At 38.5% G+C, this 11,736-nt stretch overlaps 1 long non-coding RNA gene across 1 annotated transcript; it reads right to left on the reverse strand.

Annotated features, from left to right (window-relative positions):
- Positions 1 to 3,910: 3,910 nt before the first annotated feature.
- On the reverse strand, positions 3,911 to 5,268 carry LOC116804142. Its single transcript, XR_004364194.2, has 2 exons — positions 5,042 to 5,268; positions 3,911 to 4,433 (listed from the first exon to the last, which is right to left on the reverse strand). It is a non-coding gene; the product is annotated as an uncharacterized LOC116804142 (long non-coding RNA).
- Between the last annotated feature and the right edge of the window lie 6,468 nt (positions 5,269 to 11,736).

Below are 11,736 nucleotides of genomic sequence, written 5' to 3' on the forward strand. Positions count from 1 at the left end.
TTGACTACCCATTATCCTGCCAGAGCATATCCTTGCCTTCTTTTCACTGCTTTCACTGCCGCTAATAGAGCGTAATAAATGTCATGTTTATGCCAGACTGAGCTACTCCTTTCGCCCTCATGTCCTCCCATATGTGTGCGTGTCTATATGGACAACCCTTCGTCAAACAAAAAAAAAGGACCTTCGCTTATCAATTTGCTCGCTGCTGCTGTGAGTGAGCTGTTTATTTGCCAATCGCCAGGGCACTTTCAGATTGCAGATTTCAGGTCGATGATTGATAATTGTCGACAACCCCGAAGCATATGGCCCAAAACTGTGGAATATCTTGTGAGGCCAGTTTCACCAGAGCCAGATATTCATTATCTAAACTCTCATCTCAAATGCAATTTATGGCCATAGAACCAATCACCTGTTTAGAGTGGGATAGAGTACTCTCGAAGGATTGCGGGGCAGTTCCTTTTGACAACTCTGTACTGTAATTTTGTAATTGAATATAAATTGTAGGACTGACAGCAGATTTAGAAAATGAATAGCTATTTCAGCACGAAAAAAAAGTAAAAAAAAATAAAAAGTATAGACCTTATGAAAATTGTGAACCGAGTCATTGACGAGCTGAGCTGGTTTTATATTAACTTATTTTTTAAATTTTGAATGAAGTAATTTAATTGATTTATGATGCTTACTTTTTACAGGCATAGATTTATATTAAATACTATTTATATATATATTATATTTATCTGAATAATAATAAAAAACAATTTCGAATATTTAATATAATTAAGTCTATTGAAAAGATTAGAAATGCAACTCTAGTTACACGTAAGTAACAAAAGTCTAATATTACATACATTTGTATTTTTTTTACAATTACAATTTATTAATAAAATATCGTATTTAATATGGGATTGCTTTATTTCATTACTTTCTGTATTAGATTCCATAAATACCATCAAGTAAAAAGCCCAGCTACCAATTTGTGTTTGACTTTATAAATAAGCAATAATTTCATTTGTTAATATAGCCATGTTAATTCAAACTGACAGACTCACAAAGAGAAAACGAGAGAGAGAGAGAGAAAAAAAACAGACGCCAATATTATGAACTATAAAATATTCATATGCAGTTGCTTTGGCATTTGGCTTAACATTTGCCTTTGCCTGTTGGCGCGACATATCAGAAAAACACATTAACAAATGTCCTTAGGTATTACGTGGCTCCATCCGCGGCTGCGGCTGAAGAGCCTGCCACTCATCTAATTGCATTAGAAGGTAGCATTAAGATTGAGTTCTGGGTGCTTCCTGGGCTGCCACCCTCGCGATATGTTGGCAGCAATTGCACTGCCTAGGCACATGTTGTCATGTCCTTTGGCTGTCGCTTCGACTGTCTTCGTTTTACTTTTCCTTTGCTCTGCGCTTGTCTGTCTCGCGCTTTTCAAATTTTATGACATTTTTATGCGATGCAGTGTGGGCGTGTGGGCGGGTGGGTATGTGCTGGGGCATATGTCAACGCACCTATGGCCGAGAGCTGTGGGGCTACTATCCCCCCTTTTACCCCACCCGTGCTGCTCATGGATTTGTGTTTTACGTTGATTTCGCGCGAAATGTCCACGCGTTGTAGAACAAAAACAACAACATGTTTGTTTTATTTCATTTTGTTACATTTTTGTTTGTGTATCATCGCTGTTGGCTTTTATGTAGCGGCTTTTAAGTTTTTATTACATCTACGTCATAATTGACGTAATTGTTTTGGTAGTTTTTGAAAGCTTTTTGCTGTCCTTTAAGCACTTAGGCCTAACATAAATGAAGCAGCTTTAGTTCAGCGAAATATAAAATGAAAGGCATATATTATTTAGGTGTGAATAAAAACTAAATAAATATTAATAAAAGGAAAAGTTTCTATGGGATGCAGCTATAAACATTGTAGCAGCATTTGCAACAGAGAACAAAGGCCCGACATTTTATTAGAAATACTGTGATTATTTAAAGTAATTTTTTGTAAAATTGTAAATTTAAATTTAAAATCCAGTAAATGTGCAATTTGAGGAAAAAAGTAAATTAAAAAAAAAAAACCTTAATATGTTGCAATTTTTCTTTAAGCTCATTTGATTAGTGAATGAAATACTTATATGAATTTCAATACCTATAATCATAATTAATTATAACACTGCTTCGTCCTTCCTTTGCTTTGATCAAAGGACGCTCAATTTATCACTTTTAAAAATAGATTACAACTTTCATATAACACTTTTGACGCAACTGTACCTACTCAGCCAGTTTCAGTCATTAGCACAGCCTTTGCGGGCGCACATCAAAAGAGTTGCCAAGGATATGAGCACAGCCAGCCAGCCAGCCAGGCAGCCAGCCAGCCAGCCAGCCAGGCAGACAGACAGAGAGGAAGCGCAGACACACAGAACCAACAGCGCTCGAAGCGCCAAATTGCAAACTTAATAACAAAGGGCTCAAAAGCAGGGGTACACAGGCATGCATATACATACATATATCTCTTTGGAGAAAATGAGAGAGATAGAGAGAGATTGGGGATGGGAGGCTCGTAATGAAAACGAGGCAAATGCAAATGAACAAAAGGCAACATGCCATATATAGAGCCAAGTGTCAGAGCCAAGAGTTGCTCAGCCACATCAGCGTCAACATCCTTGGCAGGAAAATCAAAGCACCAAATGAGAGAAGCGGACGGAGAGTGAGATGAGAAAAAAATGCCAAAAGCCAAAGCTAAGGAAACGCAGCTCGAGAAGATGAGCAAAATAAATGGAAAAATTGCGAAAAAATAAAATTAAAATATCGATCAACAGTCGGCAGCAACAGCTAACGAACTCGAACCCCTTCCGCAGAAGCGAGGGGGCGCCGGAGGAAAGGGCGAGCGGAGGCACAAATGAGAAAGCAGACGAAAGGGCTTCTGATATGAGCTTTTGGCGTACTCCTGGCTGCTGTCTAAAGCCGAGAAACGAGAAACGAGAGGCGAAAGGCGAGAAGTGACTATATACCCAAGAGTTGAAAGTGGGGGCGCTGCGGTTGAGGAGCGGGAGGAGGAGGAGTAGGAGTGCGGGGTGGGCAGGTCGCTGTGCATGTCCTCGACGTGCGCTCTTAAAATTAAAAGCATGTTTGATGAGGAAATTGAACTGGCATGTAAATGTGTGTGTATGCGTGTGTGTGTCTCAAAGAAAAGCAAAGCAAAAAAATGTTGCCCAGGGTGGCATTAACCCCCCCACAAGCTTAATTCATCAGAGGACGTTTGCCGTTATCCTTTGCTGCGCTGATATCTAGACGCCCGCTCCGCTTCGTCTCGGCTCTTCTCTGCTCTGCTCCGCTCATTTCTCTTAATTTCATTCACCCTTTGCAAATGAGCCCAGAGGAGGGGACAGATGGGAGCACAACAAAAAATTTTCCACATTATTTCAGACGCTGCGTCGCCGTCGACGCTATTCAAATTTTTGTACTTTTGCTTTGCACGCGCTCGCTCGCGACTTTTCCTTGTTTTCGCTTTTACATTTTTTAATAGCTAGAGAAATTTTTCGCGGCTGCCTTAAACGAAGGGTGGCACATTTTTTCTGTTTTTTTTTTTTACAGCATGACAACCCTAGCCACTTTCTGTTTGTGTGTGTGTGTGCGTGTGGCACTTAAAACGTTTTTTTAGAAAGTTTTTTTGCCGCGCACTTGCGGGTATTAAACTTAATGTTGATAGTGTAATTTTATATTTAAGAGCAAAGCTAAGCAACAACAAAATAAAAGCAGAAAGGAATACCGCGTTAGGGTTGCGCGGTGTCTATGTCAACAGCTGAGTCTGAGTCTCTAATTTTTTTTTTTTTTTTTTTTTTTTCGCCAGACGAGGGGGTGACAGTTTTTTCCTATGCCCAAAACATTCCGATTTTTTTTACTAGCTCAACGGGTTCTAATTGAAGTCAAGTTGATTTATTTAAGGAGAGGGGGCTTCATTTTCGAATGGATATTGGGTCAACAAGTTTTGGGCATATCAAACTACTTTGTCTTTTAATTATAATTCATAAAATAGTTGAAATATTTTTCTGCGTCTCTTTCTGTTTCCTTTCTTCAGCCAACTCTTGCTGTCGGCTAATTTGAAGCTGTTTCATGCTCTTCTCTCAACCTTTTCTGCTGCTTAAATAGAAATTACTTCATCGATTTTTTTTTGTATTTAACTCTCCATCCAACTTTCAAATAGGCCGCAGGATAAGGAAGAACCAGAAGGAAAAAAATGGGTCTGACGCGCGCTTCCGTCGACCCCCACAAGAAAGATAGACGAAAAAAACTTGAGACACGCAGTTTTTTTTTTTCAACGAGTTTTTAATTTAAGGGTAGCACTCAGCATCTTTTTTATTCTCTTGCTGCGCATCCTTTTGAATCCTTGCCCGGTGGGTAGCCTAATGAAAAGTCACCGTCAATTAGAGGGTCGCCACGCGTCTAAAAAAACGCAAATCAAATTAGAAGAAAAAAGCAAAAAGTTGGAAAAAAAAATTAAAAAATAAATAAAAAAAAAGAGGAAAAACTGCAAAAAATGCGACCAAAAGTCAGCGAACACGAAGAACCCCTCGCCCGAAATCCTGTGCAACCAAATGAGCCAGGACATCGCCAGGAGGAGAAAAACACAATTTACATTGGCAGACAGACACTTCAGAATGCAGAAAGATGAGCATGGAAATAAGCGAAGGACGTGTCTGCGCATTTTCTGATATTTTTGCAGGACATTTTATTTGCTCGAATGCCTATTGTTTTCTTTGATCCTGCAGTATTGATAAACCCCATTTGTAGCAGACAACTCTTTCTTTGTGATGAGATCTGCGCGTGTAATTGCAGATAATCCACGTCTGGCTTCACTGATTGCCAGCTCTAAGCTGCGCATGCAAGTAGGCAATGCTTTTCTTTAAATACCCTTTCGAAAGATACGCAAATTGGGTGTGCTAGGTATCAAAGGGTAGCGAGTAGTTGGCAGAATAACAATGTGAATAAGAATTGTATGTTATCTATTTAAGAGAATGAGAATCGTTTAAATGGCTTTTTGTTAAACTTACCTGATCATTTATCTGATTATTTAACTTAACTGATTGAGAGAGAAAATTAGTTTGGCATCATAATCATTTTAGAAAATACTGCGTAGATGATTGCATTTTATCAAATTCCCGCAAATATAATAGGAATACCCTTTGTAGTTCTTATCCTCCAATTCTCTTCTAAATCTAAATATTCTGAAATATATTGATTACATTTTGAGTTAAATAAATTGTACCAACTATTAAAGTTTGACTTATTATAGATGACATTCTATTCGTTGGTAGATTCTCAGTCCTGTTTATAAAATTCAAAGCACTTGTTTTAAATTAAATTAAATATTAAGCAATGTTCATTACATTGCAATTTGAGATAAATTGTATAAAGTATAAAGTTACCAGACAAAATATCATACATTCGCTTAAAAATAATTTAATTTTAGAATAAGTAATAAATTTAATTTAATTTTTAAGTTTAATTTTGTAATCATGATAGGGTATTTTCTAGTCTCTACAGTTTCAAATGACCTTCTTCCATTCGGTTGTGTTTCTGGCTTTGTCTACCTGCTGTGCACGTGTGTGGCTCTGTCAATATTTGTGGCACACACATATGTTCTTGTTGCGGAAGTAACCTGATTTTTTCTGCAAAAACAAATGCAAAGGGACGTGGCCTGTTGTCATTGGTGGGGGGCAGGGGCCAGCCCGTGGAGCTGTGTAAACTGCAATGTCCTGTGTGTGCGTCCTGCTGGCTACTGGCTGCTGTGTTTGGACATGTGTCTGCGCCGGCTGGCTTGACCAGAATCCAATATTTGCCCAAGGCATTTAGCTTTTCGCAAAATAAAACGGAAAAGCAGTGAAGGCGCCGCAGGACACGGCAGAGAGGCCATTGGGCAGCTGTCAGCCGCAGAAACGGGAGCTCAAGCTAGGACAAGCCTTTGAGCCGAGCCGAGCCGAGCGACTCACCTTTGGCCCAGCAGCTGTCAAAAATGTTAATGGGCGTAAATGAGACGCCCAATAAGTGAGCGAGTGCGAGTGCAAGAGCGAGAGCGAGTAAGTGAGGGAAAGGTATGGAAAACTAATTTCCGCTAGGCGAACAACAAAGACGCCTCTCGCTTGTCTTTCGCCTCTCGCTTGTCTTTCGCCGCATCCAGGACGTGTGCCAGACGTATCCTCAGCGCAAATTGCAAGCCTGCCGATCGCACGCCAAGGATTATGCTCCGTATGCAAATGGAAAATTGAAAAACTGGAAAAACTGCATTGCGAGTCAATAGCGAAACCGAAAACCCTTTTCAAAACATTCCTAGCTAAACAAAGATCAGTCTATGGGGTGTAGTTTCCTTCTTTCTATTTTTTTTTTTTTTTTTTTTTTTGTATTTTGCATTTGCATATGACAGAAAAAATTATATATTCAAAAAAGTGAAACTCTGTGCCTGGCCAGGACACACGACGACAAATGCACACCCCTCAGCACTTTTTTTTGCTTCGTGTGTTACCCAGACAACGGTTCGAGTCCTGCGGCTGTGGGCAACCCTTTTAGCTGAAAGGGTTTTTCACAAGTTCTATTTTTTTAATTTGCATTTTGTTGGGATTTCGAAAATCAAGTTCGAAACTAACCCCAGACGTGCTGCTTCCCAGTACCCAGCTTCCGTCCAGAGCCCGTTTTGTGGGTACAGTTTTTTTTTTACTTTTTACTTTTGTATTTGACAAGTGAATATTCATGTAATTTTTTTTCATCTATGCAAGGGTTAAAAACTTTTTAGAGGCGAGGTATAAAAAAAGCATGCAGAGAGTGAAAAAAACGTGGGTACTTTAGCATGTGCTCGTGCAGAATAATTTGGGTTGATTTGGTAGAGCCCGCCAGGAAAAAAAAGAGTTGAAAAACTGATGCAGGCGCCATATAGGGTGCTGCTGTGCGGATCAGCTGAGAGCTGCTAGGAATTAACTTAAACTTCGAGCAACACATAAATAATTTAAGTAAACATTTATCGTGTAACACAATGAACAGTATAATTAAAAGAATAGTACTCTGTTAAAAAAAAAAAAAAAAAAACATGACATAATTTTATCTAGTAGTAAAATATTATAAGTTCAACCTTTCAAAATATTCTCTAGATCGGCTTTCTGACGATTAAACTTTTATTAGCTCATGTGGCTAGTGCAAATAATAAACATTACAAATAATTAAATGCTACAAGTTTAAAATAAATGTTTTGAAATAATAATTAAAATAAAGCAACTTTTTTCAAAATTGAAAGCAAGATTTTTAAAAGCTTTAAAGCCATATTGCGTGGCCAACTCTTTTTCTGTAACACCCTGTATGTGCCTGGCTTCGCATAATATCCGCTTAAAAAACTCAAAATTCATAAAACTTGGCAACCAAAAAAAAAAAAAAAAAAAAAAAAAAATAGAAAAAATCGCTGCAAAACGCAAAAGTTGAGCACGAAAAAAAAAAACAAGAGAGTCTTTCTGCTCAGACAGAAGCATGCAGGCAGCCAGCCAAAGGGTTGAGATGGGTTGGAATGGAAAAAATTGTAGGTATTATGGTGAAGAAGAAGCGCGCAGCATTGCATGCAAAACGAAAGTTAATCACAAAATACATAACGGTAAAAAAAGAATAAAATAGATGAACACAAAAAAATGAGGCAGACGCGCGTTTTTTGCTTTTCTGTTTTTTTCTTCCTGCGAGGGGTTAACTTAATTTATGCGCATCGAGAGGCTGAAAGCGTGGCAGCGACTACGACTGCGACGTCGACTGAGGCAGCGATAGCAGTAGAGACATGAACTGAAGCTGAAGCTGATTATGCAGCGCGGGCTCAGTGGAAATGTTTTTCTTTTCTCTTTCTCTCATATTTTTTTTACCGTTCGGTTTTTAATTTGAAAAATATGCGACGCTTGCTCCGTTGTTGTTGTTGTTGTTGTCGGTTGTTGATGATGTGGATGGAAATCCTTTGGCATTATTGGAAATTATTGATTTATGATTTGCAATATGCTACACATTGCTCGCAACTGTGAAGAGAAGAGATAAATAGACTTGTGTATTTGATGGAGAATAGCCATGATGCACTAAGCAGCTATACACAGGTGAGAGATATTGTGATATTAGTGAGGTTTCAAAAGTAAAGAGATAATGCAAAACAAATTCTATACCTGCTACTCAATAGGTGATGATAAGTTAGGAAAGAATGTTATATAAGTATATACATAAGTATTTTTATAGGGATATTCCAGAATCTCTATTATTTCTAAAGCTAAAAATTGGATTTATGAACTATCTGAATAACTGTGATGTAATACACAAGAAAGAATAAGTTTAAAATCTATCGTATTTTATTTTAAGATCTGATGGATTTTAGTTAAGTTACAGCGGATGAAATAGTGATGAAGATGCCATATAGACACAAAAGTATTGTGATAGTATATACAAAAAATAAAAAATTAAAATAGGATGGGTTATAGGTATAATTCATTTTTAACAACTATGTATCTTTTTTTTTGTCAACTATTATTGCAGTAGAGACTCCAACTATCTTTTAAATAATTATCATATGTCTTGTCCCCTTTATAGAAACTTGAAAACTAGAATAAAATCTTTGTCAACTGTAACTCAACATGATCTTCATGCAGATTCAACCGTTTAGCTTTTATATCTATGAGACTTCAAATTTCGAGATTTGAAACAAATAATTGTCGACTAATTCCAACACAGTTAATGAAGGACATTTTCGAATCTCTCTTATAGACTTTCGTGTCAGCTTTTACAGACTTTCATATTAAAAGCGTGTTTACAATGGCCAAGAAAACAAGCAAAACAAGTTTCGAATACTATCATGTATTTTGGAGAGCACCACGCCTATTTACAAATGCTGGCCTTGGCTCTTCAAAACACTCTCGACCCACTTCGTGCGGCACTTAAGCAACATTTGCACCGCCCCGCAAGGCGCACTTCAAACACCAATTAAAAATTATAAACAGGCTCCCAATTTCTCTCTCTTTCTCTCTCTCTCTCATTCTTGTTTCATTCTATGTAATACCATCTTTATGAAAAATCCTCAAAAAACAAAGAAAAAAAGTATATTGTACATTAAGAAGAGAAGAAGTGCGTGGCCACCTGGGCGAACCGGCGCCAAATGATGCTGTTAAGATGCTTACAGCGCGATGCTCTCCCTTTATAAGGATGAATACTTCAAAAGGCATTAAAAACAAAAGTAAGAAGATGGGAGAGCGAGAGGGAGAGCGTGTGAGAGAGAGAGACCGAGAATGAGAAAATGAAAGCCAACTGACCTGCCGAGCTGTTCCAGCAGAAAGGGTGGCAAAACGAAATTAAATTTTGTACTTCGCATAAACTTAATTACTCGCCAGGCTCCCCTGTCTCTGCCGCCTGCCTCTGCCTCTGCCTCTGCCTCTGCGCCCAGGACACTCAAGCGCAGGCGCAGGACTCTGCGCGTTTCGTTCATTAATGGCCGCGCTTAATGGGCAATATTACATTATGCGCTGCATTGTCCTCTTTGCTGTCCTTAAAACAAACTTTTCTTGCTGCCCCCTCGCCGCACCCGCTGCTCGACTCCTTTATGCCAGCTAATTTAACCCTCCTTTGAGCTTTTGTTGCGCGCGTTGGCTGCGTTTGGTGTCAAACAGCATCATTTCCATGTTAATTGCGCGCCATTTTGTTGTTATTGTTGAGCTGTGCTGATTATCCTTTCATTTATGCAAAGTCCTGGCCGCTGTTAATTCGCTTATTCGTCGCCTGGCCTCCTGCTGTCGCTTCCACTGCTGCAGGTCCTTGCGTTTTGTCTGCATTTTAATTAATGTTTTCCTTGTTGTTTTATTGCCATGCAAACGAAGGAGCTGCTGATTAAAAGGATATGACTGGGTCCTTCGCCTGCCGTCGTCTCCGGCCAGCCGGATATGAGAGGTAATTAAGAAATTTTCATTGCCCTGTTAAATTGCGCTTTGCATATTTTGTGGGCGCTGCCCACGACGCTCGATATTGCCTTTCCGATGTCTTGTCCAGGCACTTTGATGTACCTCTTAAATTGCATTAGGCTTTTCACGCAGACCACTCTCACACACACACTCTCACTCACATACATACATACATACACACAGCCGCAAATTAGTTCAAAGGTTATCAAGCAAAAGGCTCAGTCGCACACACACTCTCAGCTCCTGCTTAAGCGAATTATGGAACACATTAGAGTTGTTACAGCTCCAAAGGAAAGCAGCTCCTGCATGATTTAATAATGTGCCTGGACTCTGCTTTGATTTCTGACAAATCCTTTTAGACTTCATATGCCATATATAGTTATATATATATATATATATATATATGGGTTATAATTGAATCAACAGCCCAAAGTAGCAAGAGCAAAGCAGCTGCTGGACACGCCCCCTCATAATACTGACCTCCGCCAACTGCCAACATCCCCTCTTCCTCTCTTATACACACACGCACACACATGCTTGGCAACAAATGCCCGAAAGTATGCAACACTTCCTATCGTGCATAAAAACCCGCTAAACCAAATATAAACAAGCAAAAAATGAAGGAGAAAAAGGAAAAGCTGCGTCAAGGAAAACCCACAACAAATCGCTTAAATCGCATCAACAGTTTGCCAAACACACATGCACACACACACCCACACCCATACACACACACATGCTTTGCATATGTGTAGTGAATGATAGCTTGTTGATAGCTCACTTTTCCTTTTCGCTCGAAATGTCAACAAGCACACAGACACACACACACACACACACACTGAGCCACATACACCCCTTATGCATATGATTTTCAAATGTTTTTCGTTTTTTTTTATTCTCCAGCTTTTCACTTGATTTTCGCTAAACAATTTTTTGTTGGCAAAAGGGAAAAGAAAAGGGTCGCTATTTCAGAGCCTCATATGTCCTGTGTTACGACAAGAACGACCCACGGGACCGCACGCAATATCCACGCAAATCGCGTGCGTAGTTTTTAGCTTTTGTATACCCTGGAAATGACGTACAAAGGTGGAAGGTTAATTTGTTTTTTGCCTTACTTCAATTCATATTAAAATTTTTTAATCGGTAAAAGTTTTATATATTCTTTTGTGTACATCCCTCATAGAATCAGAGAAATATAGATAAATATAACCAGCATATATACGCTTGTTTATATTTTGTCTTTACATATGTACAATATATTTTATATTCATATATTTCAACGTTATATTCAATTCTTATTTATTATTTCATATTTCTATGAGATATATAATTTATTATTTATTTATTTATTTATTTATTTTTTTAGTTATTTTACTTTATTTTTTATTCAATCATAAAAGTGTGAATCGTTTTACTTTTCATCAGAAAGAGTACCGTTTTATTTAGTTTAAAATAAAATTGTTTCTTCATTTTTTATATAACTCTAGTACAGGGTATCTTCTAGCCAACTACTTGCAGCTGCATAGCTCCTACTACATGCCATTGTATTTGCCATTTATTGTCGGGCAATTGCCGTTTCCGCCGCCCATGTCGCGGTTTATGCATGTAAATTTGTACAAAATTGTCGAAATTTTGTGGCAAATAAAAAAGGGGGCAAGAGTTTAAGAGGGTGTGTGTGCGTGTGAGGAAGTGTGCGCGTGTTTGTGTGTGTGTGTGTAGCACTTGTCTAATGTAAGCGTAATCATCAACGTTTTCAACATAGAATTGCCTTTATTGTTGTGTTTCTTGTGGTAGGTGGT

The sequence above is a fragment of the Drosophila mojavensis genome, unplaced genomic scaffold, assembly GCF_018153725.1.
Source record: "Drosophila mojavensis isolate 15081-1352.22 unplaced genomic scaffold, ASM1815372v1 contig_81, whole genome shotgun sequence".
Classification (NCBI taxonomy): domain Eukaryota; kingdom Metazoa; phylum Arthropoda; class Insecta; order Diptera; family Drosophilidae; genus Drosophila; species Drosophila mojavensis.